The following is a 20,239-nucleotide window of genomic DNA, read 5'->3' as shown; positions in this document are numbered from 1 at the left end:
AGGTGTCCTTTTGCAACATGACAATGCAAGGCCCCACACTGCCCGTACAACAGTTGTAACAATCACAGACCCGCATTTTGAGTGTCTACCTCATCCACCACACTCACCAGACTTTGCCCCAAGTGATTTCCATATGTCTGGACCACTCAGAGACGCAATGGGAGGAAAGAAGCTCCGTTCTGATGAAGAGGTACGCCACGCAGTGGATGAGTGGTTGCGCGGACTACCAAAAGAATTTTTTTCTAAAGGAAAAAGGAACTTGTGCACTTTGTAAGCGCTGGAGGACTTACATTGAGCGTGGGAGAGATTATGTAGAGAAGTGATACAGCTTTGTACCACTTCTGCACAATAAATAATATTTAAAAAACTATTTAAGGTTTTCAATTGACTCACCCTCGTACCTTACCCGGCGACTGTGGGAAGTTGCAGCAATCTTCACGTTGCTACCGATGGTGACGGCTGCCTACTGCGCAATGCAGACTGGCGACACCCAGCTCAGCTCGCAGTCAGCTTCAGATGTTACGGCTGACAATTATGGCAGCCTTTGAGCGCAACAGGCCGCATCTTTGCTGTGGAGGATTGGGCGCAGCATTATTAGCCATGCATTGTTCACATTTTTTCCGTCGCGGCGCTCGAAGCGGAAAAGTAGCTCGGACGCGCTGCTACCATGCTTATTCAACACGTTGCCTCCTGCGCTCTCAATACGTGTCGCACTCTCTGTGATGCTTCCTCCACTCTTATCACCAGCGAGCGTAGGTAAGTTGCACTGATGAGTTACGTCAAAAACGAATTTTCGCTGTAGACCTAGACACAGACCAGTGACAATAATTAACAAATATCGTAAATTGTTAAATAAACTACACTATTGGCCATAAAAATTGCTACACCACGAGGATGACGTGCTACAGACGCGAAATTTAACCGACAGGAAGAAGATGCTGCGATATGCAAATGATTATCTTTTCAGAGCATTCACACAACGTTGGCGCCGGTGGCCACACCTACAACGTGCTGACATGAGGAAAGTTTCCAACCGATTTCTCGTACACAAACAGGTGTTGACCGGCGTTGCCTGGTGAAACGACGTTGTGATGCCTCGTGTAAGGAGGAGAAATGCGTACCATCACGTTTCCGACTTTGATAAAGGGCGGATTGTAGCCTATCGCGATTTCGGTTTATCGTATCGCGATATTGCTGCTCGCGTTGATCGAGATCCAATGACTGTTAGCAGAATATGGAATCGGTGGGTTCAGGTGGGTAGTACGGAACGCCGTTCTGGATCCCAACAGCCTCGTGTCACTAGCAGTCGAGATGACGGCATCTTATCCGCATGGATGTAATGGATCGTGCAGCCACGTCTCGATACCTGAGTCAACAGATGGGGACGTTTGCAAGACAACAACCATCTGCACGAACAGTTCGGCGACTTTTGCAGCAGCATGGACTATCAGCTCGGATACCGTGGCTGCGGTTACACTTGACGCTGCATTACAGACAGGAGCGCCTGCGATGGCGTACTCAACGACGAACCTGGGTGCACGAATGGCAAAACGTCATTTTTTCGGATGAATCCAGGTTCTGTTGACAGCATCACGATGGTCGCATCCGTGTTTGGCGACATCGCGGTGAACGCACATTGGAAGCGTGTATTCGTCTTCGCCATACTGGCGTATCACCCGGCGTGATGGTATGGGGTGCCATTGGTTACACGTCTCGGTCACCTCTTGTTCAAATTGACGGCACTTTGAACAGTGGACGTTACATTTCAGATGTGTTACGACCCGTGGTTCTACCCTTCATTCGATCCCTGCGAAATCCTACATTTCAGCAAGATAATGCACGACCGTATGTTGCAGGTCCTATACGGGCCTTTCTGGATACAGAAGATGTTCGACTGCTGCCCTGGTCAGCACGTTCTCCATATTTCTTACCAACTGGAAACATCTGGTCAATGGTGGCCGAGCTACTGGCTCGTCACAATACGTCAGTCACTACTCTTGATGAACTGTGGTATCGTGTTGAAGCTGCATGGGCAGCTGTACCTGTACACGCCTCCAAGCTCTGTTTGCATCAATGCCCAGGCGTATCAAGGCCGTTATTACGGCCAGAGGTGGTTGTTCTGGGTACTGATTTCTCAGGATCTATGCACCCAAATTGCGTGAAAATGTAATCACATGTCAGTTCTAGTATAATATATTTGTCCAATGAATACCCGTTTATGATTTGCATTTCTTCTTGGTGTAGCATTTTTAATGGCCAGTAGTGTACACTATTGCACTAACTAGGCATAGTGCCTTAAGGAAACACATTGGCCATCCAGAAATTTTGTTAAGTATACAGGTTCTTTTAAAACGTGTGTCACATGTTCCTACAGGAGGCAGTATCGGTCAAAACCAGAAAAAAAAGTTTCCATAATGGAATATCCGGGAATCAATAGCTGTTGTGATATGGGCCAATCCCTCCTCTCATTCCCCTCTCTCTGTCAGTAGAATTTGATGCTATAGACAGTGCTGCGTGTGCTTACCAAGTACCCTGCCACATTCTTCAGCCCTGCTTCGCCATAATTCGCGTACTATTCCAGGTACGCCTGGCTTCACTCGTCACGTGCATTCATCACACATCCCTCTGAGGTCTGCACACTGTCGGTGGGTTGCTCGTACAGCAGTATTGTTAAACGTCCCCACAGCGAGAAATTCAACAGATTCAGGTCGACTGAACGGTGAGGCCGTGAAACGTTGTAGTCACATACTGCCATACGATCCGTAGAGAATGGGGTGGTGGTCCGACACGCATAAACCACAGTCGACTTTCTGCAAGTGCGACAGTCTCCAATAGCGCTGGCAATTAATCGCACAGAAAACGGTGATGCACCTCACCTGTTAATCTGTTTCGTAAAATGTGTGTCCCTCTGAGTCCATCAGCGACAATTCCAGCCCATACACTGATACTGAAGCGATTCTAATGCCTCATCGCCGTGATTTCTCGAGAATTTTCATCTGTCCACGCGTGCATATTGTCATAAATTACTACGCTTGCGAATCCTGAATGAACCGCAAATCAAACGCAGGCTGTGAGTAGGCCTACAGGTATTCGACGATCCGTATCTGAACAGGCATTGGTTTCCAGATATACTGAAGGTTTCTTTTTCTTATAAATGCTATTGTGCTACATCAGCCGGGCATGTTCAGTGCTCATTACTTTCTCAGAATTATTTTACTACAGTTTCTGTTACAAGTGGGTTAAAATTTTTTTGTTTATGGTAGGAAAATGTGTAGTAAAATGGGACTCTATTTTTCGGACTACATTGTCTTCGTTGTAAACGTTACCGTACATTTCGACCGGCGCACACGTATACAATAACCATAACTGTTATTTTTATACGTACAGAACAGTAATGCTTTCTCATGATCCAGAAATTTCACCATGACCGTTAGTATCAGCTCCCTCCAAAAGTACGTTAACGTTTACAACGAACGCTGTGGTTTGGGAACGGACAATGTAGTACGAAACTAGTCACCGCAAATAAAAATTTTTGAACGCAATTGTGACAAAAATTGGGGAAAAAAAAGGAAATTTACTAATCCAAGTTGCAGGTCTTGGTTCCTAAATTGTGTTGGAGCTTCATAATTACGTTTCTACTTGACCTTTGTACGCAGAGACAACGACGACACAGCAACGCACAACTTGGAAGTGTACCCGGTTATATTTATTAGTTAGTGCCTCGCCTGACCAGGAAAGTTGTAGGACAAGTTTAGGATATTGAAATACAAGTCAGCTCTACCTTTAACAGAATTTTATCTACTCTTAAGCTCCATAATAGTTAGACAGAAGTTCTCAGAGAACGAATGTTAATGAATGATGATTTACGTTGACAAAAAGTGGCACTGACATTGTGGGAGGTAACAAATGAAAGAAAGACTGCATAGACAATAACGCCTCAAGATATACCCACCTTTGAAGCCCACGAATATGAGATTATCAAAACAAAATACAAATTCGATTAAATCAGCAACGGAAGTTGCGTACCAGGAGCGTAAGACAAGCGAGCTGCTCAGATTACAGATCGTGCTACCACAGACAGCGAAAGTTTACATCTCCTCAAGAACAGCAAACTGTGCCAAGCAGTTCCAGATGGCCATCAGCTCCCATCTGCTCCCTCTCCGAATCTCTCGTGAGTCCCCGATTGCCCAAGAAGTTCCTTCGTCCGGTCCAAATTCCAACTTACCAAAAATTCAACGTGGAGGGGACGATTACAAGCTACTGCCAATGTGACGGACGAGAAATTCAACAAAATTTACAAAAAAAAAAGGCAGCAGATACCCACTTTTTTCCATATAAGATGCACGTTTTACCATGACGACGTTGGCACTTGGCACTGCACTGAAGCAGTGCTGCGTTGATTGGTCGGCCTTTGTGAACCGTGTGCTCACTGGCACAGTGCAGTCTCGTTGGAACCGAAGCTCCGACGCTAACTGAGTGACACCAACGCGTCCGGGACTTTGAAGTTACCACAGAAAAGCTAAAATGTCGCGAACATACTGTCTCCAAGGGATGACACGGCAGGCGCGGCGTTCATAGTCCAGCATGCGAACCGGCGCCATCCGTGTTCACACAAAAGCAGCGGAGGGGGCCGCAGCCTGGCTTCTGAGAAAAGTTGTCAACACCCCACGGAGACGTGCTTGCCTAATGAGGTTCTACGACTGACCTCTGCCAACATAGGGCACCTGTGATCAATTCGGAACCCACGTGCAACAAAGATGCCAAATTGAAACAGGCGCAAGATCCCCAAAATTGGCGATCTTTTACGAAAGCTGGGAATTTGTCGCGGACTTCAATGCGACATACTTATAACAGTTTCAACAACGAAACTCTGTCTCGAAACCTGGCAGAAAACCCGAAGACATTCTGGTCGTTTGTGAAGTATTTTAGCGGTAAGAAACAATCAATGCCTTCTCTACGCGATAGCAATGGAGATACTATCGAAGACAGTGCTGCCAAAGCTGAATTACTAAACACAACCTTCCGAAATGCTTTCTCAAAAGAAGACGAAGTAAATATTCCAGAATTCGAATCGAGAACACCTGCCAACATGTGTAACGTAGAAGTAAATATCCTCGGAGTAGTGAAGCAATTTAAATTACTTAATAAAAGCGAGTCTTCTGGTCCAGACTGTATACCAGTTAAGATCCTTTCGGAATATGCTGATGCATTAGCTCCATACTTAACAATCATATACAACCGTTCGCTCGACGAAAGATCCGTACCAAAGACTGGAAAGTAGCACAGGTCACACCAATATTCAAGAAAGGTGGTAGGAGTAATCCACTAAATTACAGGCCCATATCGTTAACGTCGATATGCAGCAGGATTTTGGAACATACGAGGGGTATCCACAAAGTACATTACGTTTTGGAATTAAAAATAAATAAAGTATTGGAATTTTTTTTTATTATATACAGATGAAAGCCACACTTAAATACTACTTTTCTACATAGTTGCCATTTAAATTAAGGCACTTATCGTAGCGATGGACGAGCTTGGAAATTCCTTCGTCGTAAAATTCGGCCGCCTGCGCCTTCAACCACGTGGTTACCTCTTTTGGGACAGAAAAGGTGTAATAATTGACGGAAAGTCATCGAGTAATGTGATTTGCAGAGTATCCATGTAGATGTAGATGTAAATGTAGAACCGCTAGGAGACCGTGTAGATTTCTCTCCAGCTTTCCAGTGCCCACAAATGTGACTGCAAAATAGCGGTCAAGGAATTAATTTAAATGGCGTAATCCTTTCGCAATATCATTACAGGAACTTTTGATAACTCTACCTTTTGTAGGAAAAAGGGCCAAAAAAAGTTATTACAGCCACCCATCTCAAAAATAGTATCTGTAATTAGTTAGTTAAACGTTCCACAGATCATTTGAACGATTATTTTATCGAAATGATGTGGAACGAGTGAGTTTACGTGATATGTTTACATGTACGGTTGACATATCTAGCTGGAACCTCGACGGGCACTCTGAGATGGGGGTGTAGAAATGAAGTAAAAAATTTCCTTATTATAACTGCTTTTTGAACACAATTACATGGAACTTGTTGCGGCAGAAGTAATTAGTACACCATATTTTTCGAAAGATTTCATCTTTTTCAACAAATCTGTAATTATTTTTGGCGGCCTGTCTTCGGCCAAAAAAAGTTATTTTAATGGAATTCAGAATTTAAGAATTCTCTGACCTGCGGGCATTAACGACAGCATCTTGTTTTTGAGTGAGATAGAAGAGTCTGATGATTGACATCAACATATAAGCAGAACTCCTTCAGCTTCCCTTTCTTTACCATGTACACTCCTGGAAATGGAAAAAAGAACACATTGACACCGGTGTGTCAGAGCCACCATACTTGCTCCGGACACTGCGAGAGGGCTGTACAAGCAATGATCACACGCACGGCACAGCGGACACACCAGGAACCGCGGTGTTGGCCGTCGAATGGCGCTAGCTGCGCAGCATTTGTGCACCGCCGCCGTCAGTGTCAGCCAGTTTGCCGTGGCATACGGAGCTCCATCGCAGTCTTTAACACTGGTAGCATGCCGCGACAGCGTGGACGTGAACCGTATGTGCAGTTGACGGACTTTGAGCGAGGGCGTATAGTGGGCATGCGGGAGGCCAGGTGGACGTACCGCCGAATTGCTCAACACGTGGGGCGTGAGGTCTCCACAGTACATCGATGTTGTCGCCAGTGGTCGGCGGAAGGTGCACGTGCCCGTCGACCTGGGACCGGACCGCAGCGACGCACGGATGCACGCCAAGACCGTAGGATCCTACGCAGTGCCGTAGGGGACCGCACCGCCACTTCCCAGCAAATTAGGGACACTGTTGCTCCTGGGGTATCGGCGAGGACCATTCGCAACCGTCTCCATGAAGCTGGGCTACGGTCCCGCACACCGTTAGGCCGTCTTCCGCTCACGCCCCAACATCGTGCAGCCCGCCTCCAGTGGTGTCGCGACAGGCGTGAATGGAGAGACGAATGGAGACGTGTCGTCTTCAGCGATGAGAGTCGCTTCTGCCTTGGTGCCAATGATGGTCGTATGCGTGTTTGGCGCCGTGCAGGTGAGCGCCACAATCAGGACTGCATACGACCGAGGCACACAGGGCCAACACCCGGCATCATGGTGTGGGGAGCGATCTCCTACACTGGCCGTACACCACTGGTGATCGTCGAGGGGACACTGAATAGTGCACGGTACATCCAAACCGTCATCGAACCCATCGTTCTACCATTCCTAGACCGGCAAGGGAACTTGCTGTTCCAACAGGACAATGCACGTCCGCATGTATCCCGTGCCACCCAACGTGCTCTAGAAGGTGTAAGTCAACTACCCTGGCCAGCAAGATCTCCGGGTCTGTCCCCCATTGAGCATGTTTGGGACTGGATGAAGCGTCGTCTCACGCGGTCTGCACGTCCAGCACGAACGCTGGTCCAACTGAGGCGCCAGGTGGAAATGGCATGGCAAGCCGTTCCACAGGACTACATCCAGCATCTCTGCGATCGTCTCCATGGGAGAATAGCAGCCTGTATTGCTGCGAAATGTGGATATACACTGTACTAGTGCCGACATTGTGCATGCTTTGTTGCCTGTGTCTATGTGCCTGTGGTTCATTCAGTGTGATCATGTGATGTATCTGACCCCAGGAGTGTGTCAATAAAGTTTCCCCTTCCTGGGACAATGAATTCACGGTGTTCTTATTTCAATTTCCAAGAGTGTATATTGAAAAATATTACCATAATAATTATTTCAATGTCGACAGTTAAGACTCCAGCAGCGCTTGATATAGTACTGTAAGAGAAAATGGGCTGGGCATCAAATTCCTTCTAGACTTTTTCCTAGCTGTTCTCTAATTTGGTGAAACGTATTCCGCTGGCCACATCGACGAAGCACCCAGAATTTGCTATTGGTACTGTCTCCACAAAACAGGATTAATTTATCTAATGGAATTTGCAGTTGTCTTAAAGCGTCTACACAAAACTTTGCAATTTCTTCCGATGTTTCGTTATTCAGAGAATCAAATTTCAACAGCTTCTGTTGGATTCCGTCAGTTTCAGTACAGTATTGAACCACTGAAGGAAACATCTTTCAGACTTGCGGTTCGATGCGTCGATTCCTATGCCATAAAATGAAACTTCTTGCAACTTTTTTATGCATTCGGACACGGAGTGTGGCCCAAGAATATTTTTAACAACCGCTGTAGCTTTGGGCCTGGCTGCAGACTACTTTGCGTCGACTTTTGAGTCAGGATGCATTGCTACATTCAGTTTTACGCTACGGTGAAGAGAACTAGGGACTGATGATGCATGACAACTTTACAAACTGTTGTTAGCTCTACAGTAACAACGAGCAGTTCTTTCTGGGTATCTTCTTTTTTTTTATCTTATGGGACCTAACTGCTAAGGTCATCAGCTTACATACTACTTAACCTAAATTATCCTAAGGACAAACACAACCCATGCCCGAGGGAGGACTCGAACCTCCGCCGGGACCAGCCGCACAGTCCATACAGTCCATGACTGCAGCGCCCTAGACCGCTCGGCTAATCCCGCGCGGCGGGTATCTTCTTTAATCATGAATGTAGAAATAGGCTTTGATGTCGATACCATCGTGAATCTGTTTGTCTGATTCTTTGTAGAAATGTGATGCCTCACATCTCCCTTACCTCGGTGAATTACCGAGACGAAACAACTATAAATCTCATACAATGCTTCATGATCCGTATGTCCTTTCTTGATAAAAGACCACTCCTTTGTGTAATGATCCGAGAAGTGACACTTTCTCTTTCCATCCTTAGGCATATTCGTAAGCTATAAGCTATTAGACGGTGAACAGTCGACAGTAACACTCAGTCACCGAAGTACACGTCACTATATACTCACGTCCTGTGTATCCGCTGTATATACTTCAGACATTACTATCTTGCACTCGTTGTTCGTATTACGTATAGAAAGAATCGTCTTTCCAGATCGCTGTTCAAATGGGAATTGCCCGATTCTTCCACGCAGTGCTGCTTAAATAGTTCCAGTCACGTACTACTGGAGAAGTCTGGTATTTTCGCGAATGAGGGTGCTAGATGTAGGAGGTGCTGCGAGACGGCCTTGTGAACATAGACTTGTTGACATAAAATTAACTGAGGCTGCATTTACATGTTGCGCCAACAGATAGTGTTACTTCAGTATCTGAGCCAAGCTCATAACAGTATTTTGCGAAATCGGGACAAAATTGGGTCGGGACAAGAACATCCATAACGGTGACGATCCAGATGTATCGTGGCAGATGGCAACCCTATAGTGTGTTTATCGTTAACATTAATGAATGCATTTTTTTGTTACTGGCTACCAATTTTTAAGTACAAATTCGTCAAGGGAATAGAAGGAGTTGTCCAGGAGAAATGACTTTAAGTTAGATTTAAATCTTCTTCTGCTATTACTGGGAAAATGATCAAAAAAATTTTTTTCGCTGCATATTGAACTCCTTTCTCTGCCACTGACAGCTTTAATAATGGTAATTAATGTCATTTTTCCCTCTAGCGTTGTATGTGTGAACATCACTGTTAGCAGTTTGTGATGGATTATACAGGCTGGTCAGAAAATGTGTGAAATGCTTGTAGGGATGTTACAGGGTAGGTTGTACTGAGACATAAATGTTAAGAAAGAAATTCGATACGTTGCTCTGTTTCCGAGTTATTTAGCATAGAATTTAGCCAATCGGGGCGTCGCGCGCTCACATTCAAGCGGCCTGCCAGGGGCAGTGTTGCCCAACGAGTGCTTTGTCTCGTTATCTGAAACTTGAATTTACGCGCGCGACGATCTGATTGGCTAACTCCAATGCTAAATAACTCGGAAACGGCGCAACGTATCGAATTTCTTTCTTAACGTTTATGTCTCAGTACAACCTGCCCTGTAACATCCCTCCAAGCATTTCACACATTTTCTGACCACCCTGTATATGACGAATGTCATTAGCGAATATATGTATTATGATAGCGGAATTAAAATGAGTAGCTCCTTGGAGAGCTGCCCAGGTGACGTCCGTGGGTGAACGCTGCATATTATTCTTACTGCTCGCTTTTGTGCAATCAGTACTCTCTTTCTAGGTGATTAGTTACCCCAGAAAGTTATTCCATAACACGTCATTTGATGAAAATATTGTCAGAAGTCGATTCTTTTGTTTCCGAGATTAGCAATTATACGAAGAGGAAAAGTAGTTGAACTTAACTGTATGGTTCAAATAGCTCTGAGCACCATGGGACTTAACATCTGAGGTCATCAGTCCCCTAGAACTTAGAACTACTTAAACCTAACTAACCTAAGGACGACACACACACCCATGCCCGAGGCAGGATTCGAACCTGCGACAGTAGCAGTCGCGCGGTTCCGGACTGAAGCGCCTAGAACGGCTCGGCCACCGCGGCCGGCTTAATTGTATGAAAATTTCATTAACATGCTTCTTCAATTTCAGGTTTCCACCAATACATGCACTCAAAAATTTGAAACGATCTACCCTATTTACTGAATTATGCTCATTTGCTACATCTATTGTCGGTATGAGTCTATTTATTTTGCAGAACTGAATATGGTGTGCTGTTCTCAAAATTTAGCGAGAGTACATTCCTGCGGACCACTTCATAATGATTTGGAAAGTATCATTTACTATCCTTTTGTTGCTCTCGCTCTAATAAAATTTATTATAATACTGGTATCGTCTCCAAAAAGTAGTAATTCTGCTTGTTGTGTGTAAGTTGTGTAAGTGAAACGTCATTCACATATACACTAATGGAAAAACCGCAGCAGCAAGAAGGAGATGTGCGACATAAACGAAAGTTGGTAAGCACATTTCTACATCTGAAAGATGACGTATATTCAGATTTCCCAACAGTCGCAAAAGAGCGATGCTACTAGTGCCACTATTAGGCTGCAAATGAGTAGTGAGCGTTAATTACCTTTGAGATTGGACGTTGTGCGTTGATGTTAGTCAAGAATGCCTTTAGGTGACATAGACGTCATTGTCAACAAATCACGGATTCTGCACGAGCTCGTGTGAAAGGGTTACGAGTAGCTGGGTGTTCCTTCTGCGATATTGCAGAATGAATTGACAGGAATGTAACAACTGTACGTGATTACTGACGGTAGTGGTAACGAGAATGTACGGTTGCAAGAATGCCACGCTACGGATGGCCACGACGTACTACCGAGAGATAAAACAATCGTGTTCTCCGTATGGGTCTGGCGCACCGACTGCGTCTGCAGTAGTAATCCGAGTAGCAGTTGGCACCACAGTAACACAACGAACTGTTATCAGTCGTTTACTTCAACGACAGGTCCGAATCAGACGCTCTGTGGCGGGCATTCCACTGACGCCATGTAGTGTGCGTTCCATTGACCCCAAGCCACCTGAAACACCCCCTTCGAAAAATTTATGAATGATTGTGCTGATAAACCCCTTACGTTATTTGATTTTCAAACACCTGAGCAAAACTGAACGTGCACAGACATTTCTCTCTTTACTTATTCAGATCATCAAACAACTGACACACAATATTTTTAGCACAACGCAATCTGACTTTCAATAATCCCTACAAAAGAATGGCCCTGACTAACAATAACCTATAACTTTCATGAATCACTTACCACACAAAAATCTTCGTAACTCAAACTACTGCAATATAGCGAGCGCCAATACTGCCAGCTAAATAAAAGATTCTAACTATTAAAGGCACTAACTGCTGATCGGCATATTTAGCAAATGAAAGATTTCGATAGAGAACAAACAATGTATTTACCTTAATAGTGTTCAAAAGTCATTATATATATATATATATATATATATATATATATATATATATATATATATATATATATCAATTCATGATATTCAGTATTACAAATTTACTCTTTCTGGCGGACACACGTCCAGATCGTCCGCTCTTAAAATTCCGCCATCTCTCTCCCCACATCCACCACTGCTGGCGGCTCTTACGGACTGTGAGAAAATTTTAGCTTTTGACCAATATTGTATCGATAAGTGTGTGCATTTGATATATTTGTTAGCGTTAATATAAAAAATTCTTAACAAATATGTATTGGCCACTTCCCAAAACAGTTTGTGAAATTTTTTTGAGGTAACGCCACGTAGTGCTCTGTATGAAAATCACTGACTGTGCTGTGTGCAGACTGTAGCTGGTTTGCATTGATAGAATATTTACCATTGTAGTGTTGGGCAGTTGGATGTGAACAGAGCGTAGCGTTGCGCAGTTGCAGGTTGGCCGCCGGCAGTGGTAGATGTGGGGAGAGAGATGACAGAATTTTAAGAGCGGACGATCTGGACGTGTGTCCGCCAGAAAGAGTAAATTTGTAATACTGAATATCATGAATTGATATATATATATATATATATATATATATATAGATATATAATGACTTTTGAACACTATTAAGGTAAATACATTGTTTGTTCTCTATCGAAATCTTTCATTTGCTAAATATGCCGATCAGCAGTTAGTACCTTCAGTAGTTAGAATCTTTTATTTAGCTGGCAGTATTGGCGCTCGCTGTATTGCAGTAGTTCGAGTAACGAAGATTTTTGTGAGGTAAGTGATTCATGAAAGTTACAGGTTATTGTTAGTCTCTTGTAGGGATTATTGAAAGTCAGATTGCGTTGTGCTAAAAATATTGTATGTCAGTTTATTGATGATCTGAATAAGTAAAGAGAGAAATGTCTGAGCACGTTCAGTTTTGCTCAGCTGTTTGAAAATCAAATTACGTAAGGGGTTTATCAGCACAATCATTCATAAATTTTTCTAAGAGGATGTTTCACACCGTCATTTGCAACTTAAGTGGTGAAAATCGAGAGCTCCTTGGCGGCAGAGTGGAGGTCAGTCGTGCTTGATGATGAAACGTGGTTTTGCCCTGGAGCCACTGATGGCCGTATGTTGGTTAGGAGGCTAGTTGACGGCCTGCAACCAACCTGCGCGGTAGACACACTGGAGTTACACGTGGAGTTATGATCTGAGGTCCGATTCCTTATAACAGGAGGAGCACTCTCGTGGCTGTCCTACGTACCATCACTGTAAATCTCTACGTCAGTCTGGTGATTCAACCTGGTGTGCTGCCACTCATGACCAGCATTCAATGGGGTGTTTTCCAACAGGATAATGCTCTCTCCCACATACCGCTGTTTTAACCCAACCTGCTCTACAGAGTGTCGATATGTTAGCTTGGGCTGCTCGATCACCAGATATGTCTCAAAACGAGCACATATGGCGCACAGTCCGACGACAACTCCAGCGTAATCCACAAACAGCATTCGCCGTCACTGTATTGACCGACCAAGTGCAACATGCACGGAATCCGTCCCGCAAACTGACGTCCGGCTTTTGTACAACACAATTCATGCTTATTTGTGTGCTTGATTTCAGCATATTGGCGGTTACACCTATTATTAATTTACCAGAATTTCACATTTGCAACGGCTTACCTCCCACTTACATCAACCTGTGATCCAGCTATGTTAATCACTTAAATATATTACCTAAAGAAATGTATTCCCAAAATTTCGTTACACTACATTATTTTTTGGTGTTGCAATTTGTATCTGTCAGTGAATAAGGAATAGAGTGGACACAAAATTGAACCCTGTGGGACTCCCTTTGAGATTTCTCTCCAGTCACTGAAATTGTCTATCCTTCCGAAATTTTTTGAGTTATTCATCACAACGTTTTGCATTCTGTTAGTTAAGAATGATTCAAACTAGATTTGTGTAAAGGCACCAGTTACATAAAACTTGCGTTTTTCTACGAGAGTAACATGATCTACACATCCAAACACCTTGGGAAGATGACGAAAAGCACCAGCTGGCTATATTTTTCTATTTAATGCTTGTGCTGTTTAATGAGAGTATGTATAAATAGCATTTGCAGTTGATCAACCCTTCTGGAATCCAAACTGTTATATGCTAAGTATCCAGAATGAGATTTTCACTCTGCAGCGGAGTGCGCGCTGATATGAAACTTCCTGCCGATTAAAACTGTGTGCCGGGCCGAGACTCGAACTCGGGACCATTGCCTTTCGCGGGCAAGTGCTCTACCATCTGAGCTACCCAAGCACGACTCACGCCCCGTCCTCACAACTTTACTTCTGCCAGTAATTCGTCTCCTACCTTCCAAACATCACAGAAGCTCCCCTGCGAACCTTGCAGAACTAGCACTCCTGGAAGAAAGGAAACTGCGGAGACATTGCTTAGCCACAGGTCCCGAGTTCGAGTCTCGGCCCGGCACACAGTTTTAATGTGCCAGGAAGTTTCATATGCTAAGTAAATTGTTTCCACTTAATTGTGAGACTACTATCGAGAACATTACTTTTCCGAATATTTTGGAAGAAAATGCCAGTAAGGAAATTAGACCATAATTGTTTAAGTATGTCTTGTCATCTTTCTAGTGAAGAGATATGTTACATATTTTAGCCTGTCTGGAATAAGTCCTTGTGTCAGTGATACATTGCATATGTTACTGAGGACATTACTTTTTAAGCTGGAATAACTTTTCAGAATTCTTTTTGAAATTCCATCAGGATTCTGTTTGAAATTCCATCAACACCACATGAGCTTTTGTTTTTTTAGAATTTTGAGAATTATATTTATGTCATTGAAGGATGTTGGTGCTACATCTATTTTTAATATAGTCTCATGCTTCTGCCACTGAACCATGTAATCCTGCTATTGCTGCTACACTTAGAAACTGTTCGTTAAAAGTACTTGCAACCTGTGAATTATCAGTCACAACAGTGTCATTTAGTTTAATTTTTGTGGTATCTTGTACACTGACTGACTGTCCTGTCTGCTGTTTGACAATGTCCCATATAGTTTTAATCTTATTATCTCCATTATTTACTTCTGTCAGAATGTGCATACTTCTGGACACTGTAATGACTTTCCTTAAAATATTACAGTATTTTTTGTAATATGCAAATAATGTCTGATGTTCACTCACTTTGGCCTTTATACAAATTTCCCTCTTCTTCTTGCATGAGATTTCAATTCCCTTGATTATCCACAGCTTACTTGTTTCTTTTTTTTTAATTAAGCTTCCAGCAATTTTTTAGGAAAGTAATGGTTCAAATGGCTCTGAGCACTATGCGACTTAACTTCTGAGGTCATCAGCCGCCTAGAACTCAGAACTACTTAAACCTAACTAACCTAAGGACATCACACACATCCATGCCCGAGGCAGGATTCGAACCTGCGACCGTAGCGGTCACTCGGTTCCAGACTGTAGCGCCTAGAACCGCACGGCCACTCCAGCTAAGAAAGCAATTTTTAAATACCGAGACAAATTTAGTATGGAATAAAGTGATTCAGTTGTCACTCTCAAAGTATCAACATGTCATCATCATATAATCTGTTTGAAAAAGAAAGATAAAGGCAGTAGTAAAGCACTTAGAAAATAAGTTATGAGCCCAACTAACTTCTGTACACAACATAATACGCTACATAGTAATTCTTCAAGCGAACAGGGCTGGAGAGGCACCACATTGTAAACATATCTACTCTCTGATCGTTGGAACTGAAAGTTACAGTTACTAATGTAACAGCATAAAGTTGATAACTGTTGAGTATCAAATATAAGACTAAAATATTCGCAATACAAAACTAGAGTGAAAACTTGGAAAAAGTTACCGAAGTAGTGCCTTTTTTCCTTCTTACGTTGTTGTGGTGCCTTTTTGTGCTGACTCATACTTGTCTAATAATAGTTCGCTGCTTCTACTGCACATCTGTTAATTTTGTAGCATTTTTCACTTTATATGGGTAAAAGCAAGCGGAGATTATGCAACTTCACTGATTGATTTCAGTACAGTGATTATTGCCGTTGTACTCTGAAAAAAATAAACATTAATATTTGAAACAGGTTTTATGTTGTTTCAATAGTCCTGATATTTATTTCGAAAGAGACCAACTACACAGATGTGTGCTATACGATCGAACCACATGGTACTAATTACTGTTGCACGTGAACTGTGGTAAGTGTCCCTAATCGAAATTCAGTTTCGTGTGTCTTAGGCAGCAATTCACTGTCAAAAAGTATAAGTAAACTACATGTCATACACGTTATAAAAATAGGTAATGAGCTTACAATAGGGGACAGCGCCGCTTGTTTGCACAGTTTAGGCAAAACAAAAATCTCTCGGTAAATATATCACGCCCCTTAAGGTAGGCAATCCAACTTACGCCATCTGCTCCTAGATGGAGATATAAGGTCGGTTGCCTGTCTTAAGGTGCGTGATGTACAGGGTGATTCAAAAAGAATACCACAACTTTAGGAATTTAAAACTCTGCAACGACAAAAGGCAGAGCTAAGCACTATCTGTCGGCGAATTAAGGGAGCTATAAAGTTTCATTTAGTTGTACATTTGTTCGCCATTTCAGCCAATAAAGTTTTTGGTCCCTTTTTCTTCGAAGGTGCTACTGTAACTGGACTACAGTATCTGGAGGTGTTAGAGAATTGGCTGTTCCCTCAGCTCGAACAAGAGGCACAACAGTTCATATTTCAGCAGGATGGAGCGCCACCACATTGGCACTTATCTGTCCGTAACTACCTGAACGTCAACCACCCGAGGCGATGGATCGGCCACCAGGCAGCCCGTGACAGAGCACGTCATCACTGGCCTCCAAGAAGCCCTGATCTTACCCCCTGCGATTTTTTCTTATGGGGGTATGTTAAGGATATGGTGTTTCGGCCACCTCTCCCAGCCACCATTGATGATTTGAAACGAGAAATAACAGCAGCTGTCCAAACTGTTACGCCTGATATGCTACAGAGAGTGTGGAACGAGTTGGAGTATCGGGTTGATATTGCTCGTGTGTCTGGAGGGGGCCATATTGAACATCTCTGAACTTGTTTTTGAGTGAAAAAAACCTTTTTAAATACTCTTTGTAATGATGTATAACAGAAGGTTATATTATGTTTCTTTCATTAAATACACCTTTCTAAAGTTGTGGTATTCTTTTTGAATCACCCTGTATTTTGTGGGCCACTTTCATTTTGAACACCCTGTAGATCGTACTGTGATGTATTAGGTGTGATGACGCTGTTGTCGTTGTTTTTCCAGAATAGAGAAGCACCAGGCTGGCGGGCTGGGGGCTCGTGTCGCTGGGCCGCTCCACCCTCCTGGAGCTGGAGGGGTGGCTCATCTACCACTGGCTGCAGTCCACCGCGGACTACCCCTGCTGTGAGTACAGGAAACCTGTCAGCCCGCTGCCACAGCTTTTATAGTATATTATCAGCCCAGGCATCTCGCCTCTATTTGCCACCAAAATTCTGTAGCTTTATAGGAATGAGCTTACACATAGTGAAATATCTATTCGAAATAGTGAGTTGAAAACCTATCTTGAAAAATTAAGCTAAATGTTCATTTAAAATTTTGAAAGAAGTTTCACCCAGATTTTCAGCCAGTATTCAGATGTGATTACCTGATAAAGCAATCTGATTGGCATATTTCAACGCAGCTGTAGTGCCTTCACCACTGTTGAAAAGTTTCCGGAAAGTATATTGATAAATCTTAGCTATAAATGCTATTGCTTTGATGAAGAGACGTACAATGACTTTCATCTTGTAGACGAAATTCGCGCAGAACAGATGTATTTACCATACGTTCGATATGAAACTAACCAACCATGGGAAGAATTTTTTTATTTCTGATAAATAATAACGAAACTTATGTAGATAGACTGATCTGATGGCGTCGCTGCTCCGAATTGTGTACATCAGCGGGCTGCATCATAACGAATTGCCTGAAATCTGTACATATTGCGAAAGGCAGCAGAACAGAGTGTGGCGAAGTAAGGCAAGTACTTGCATGTGGATGAAGATGAAATGAAATGATTGCAACAACACAGACACCCAATCCCCGAATGAATATAGTCTTCGGCCTGGCTGAGAATCGAACTCCGGATCCCGCAATCTGGAAAGAGAAATGCTAAGTATAGACCCGGAGCTACAGACTGAGTTACCATTTCTTTCCAACACCCGTAGATTACCTCGTAAACCTCGACGAAACTGCACAGTTTGCTGCTCCAGTTCAACACTATCGATAGCAGTGTGGTACACTTCACTTTTGACATGATCCCATATAGAAAAAGCAAGAGGTTTGAGGTTAGGTGATCTTGGAGGCAAAGGTACAGGGCCTGACTAACCTATACGCACATCTTGGAGCATATTGGCGCGTTACATGTCGGCTGGCATCAGCAGAAAAAATTTCCGGTGCCCATCACTTATTCATCGCATTCCCCAGAATGGCCCATGGTGAAATTTGAGCCCAACTAGATGGAGACTTAATTAAAAAGTTTATATTCCATATACATTTCTACTGATCAGGAAAATATTTCATACCTGACGTCAGCAGCAGCTCGTAGCCGTGCACATGCAATTATCTCGCAAAAGGCTCATTCACCGATGCATGTTTACTGAAATGTTTTTGCTTCTGCTGTCGAGAAAGGCCTCAGTGTTATCGCTCCTTCCGATCCCGAAACAATTATTCATGGATATCGTTTAGGCTGGACTCTTCGTGCGTACCTTGAAGGTCTTAGTTTTTCCATGATGTAAGAGAAAGTTTGCCAGGAGATCAGGAAGAGCGAGAAGAAAACATTAAACATGTAGGAATAACTAGCAAAACACAGTGGATAGGACTGTTTGTTACTAAAGAAGAAGCCAATACCGATTAAACACAGTTCTAACTGCTTGGAAGTCTAGGAGTTAAACAAATTTCTGGGTAGGATACACGGGGTACCCCCATCCGTTAGGGAAGAAAATATAAAAATGCAGCAACCAACTGCTTCTTGTATACCTATATTTATATCCAGACGCTTTCGGATTTTTACCCATCTTCAGGCGTCGTTATACATTTGTATATTTCATCCAATACTACATTTTTGGCGACTGTATTTTCAACGTTGCAGCTCCATTTTATTCTGTAACCCGTAGTCGCAAATTTAGCATTTATATGCATAGCACGCACACTTTTAGCTTCGTGAATCCATATACAAAACAGGGCCTACAGGTTACAAAATGAAAAACGTCTGCAGTGTTAAGTCGTCAGTCTTTCGAATGGCCTGATGCTATCGTACAACTTTTGTTGTCTTTGCTTCTCTCGTCGTCTCTGTATAACTTTTTTTTTTTTTTTTTTGTCTTCAGTCTACTCACTGGTTTGATGCGGCCCGCCACGAATTCCTTTCCTGTGCTAACCTCTTCATCTCAGAGTAGCACTTGCAACCTACAGGTTACAAAATGAAAAACGTCTGCAGTGTTAAGTCGTCAGTCTTTCGAATGGCCTGATGCTATCGTACAACTTTTGTTGTCTTTGCTTCTCTCGTCGTCTCTGTATAACTTTTTTTTTTTTTTTGGTCTTCAGTCTACTGACTGGTTTGATGCGGCCCGCCACGAATTCCTTTCCTGTGCTAACCTCTTCATCTCAGAGTAGCACTTGCAACCTACGTCCTCAATTATTTGCTTGACATATTCCAATCTCTGTCTTCCTCTACAGTTTTTGCCCTCTACAGCTCCCTCTAGTACCATGGAAGTCATTCCCTCATGTCTTAGCAGATGTCCTGTCATCCTGTCCCTTCTCCTTATCAGTGTTTTCCACATATTCCTTTCCTCTCCGATTCTGCGTAGAACCTCCTCATTCCTTACCTTATCAGTCCACCTAATTTTCAACATTCGTCTGTAGCACCACATCTCAAATGCTTCGATTCTCTTCTGTTCCGGTTTTCCCACAGTCCATGTTTCACTACCATACAATGCTGTACTCCAGACGTACATCCTCAGAAATTTCTTCCTCAAATTAAGGCCGGTATTTGATATTAGTAGACTTCTCTTGGCCAGAAATGCCTTTTTGCCATAGCGAGTCTGCTTTTGATGTCCTCCTTGCTCCGTCCGTAATTGGTTATTTTACTGCCTAGGTGGCAGAATTCCTTAACTTCATTGACTTCGTGACCATCAATCCTGATGTTAAGTTTCTCGCTGTTCACATTTCTACTACTTCTCATTACCGTCGTCTTTCTCCGATTTACTCTCAAACCATACTGTGTACTCATTAGACTGTTCATTCCGTTCAGCACATCATTTAATTCTTCTTCACTTTCACTCAGGATAGCAATGTCATCAGCGAATCGTATCATTGATATCCTTTCACCTTGTATTTTA

At 43.1% G+C, this 20,239-nt stretch overlaps 1 protein-coding gene across 1 annotated transcript in view; it reads left to right on the top strand.

The window, feature by feature from the left end:
- LOC124622399 (tumor necrosis factor alpha-induced protein 8-like protein) overlaps positions 1-20,239 on the top strand; it is a 905,915-nt gene that overhangs the window by 433,599 nt on the left and 452,077 nt on the right. The window contains exon 3 of the mRNA XM_047148087.1: positions 17,148-17,267. The gene's annotated coding sequence lies outside the window, so the exon portion shown is untranslated. The remainder of the gene's footprint in view (positions 1-17,147; positions 17,268-20,239) is intronic.

The sequence above is a fragment of the Schistocerca americana genome, chromosome 7 (assembly GCF_021461395.2).
Source record: "Schistocerca americana isolate TAMUIC-IGC-003095 chromosome 7, iqSchAmer2.1, whole genome shotgun sequence".
In the NCBI taxonomy this organism is placed as follows: Eukaryota; Metazoa; Arthropoda; class Insecta; order Orthoptera; family Acrididae; genus Schistocerca; species Schistocerca americana.
This window is presented reverse-complemented; position numbering and strand designations above follow the sequence as displayed.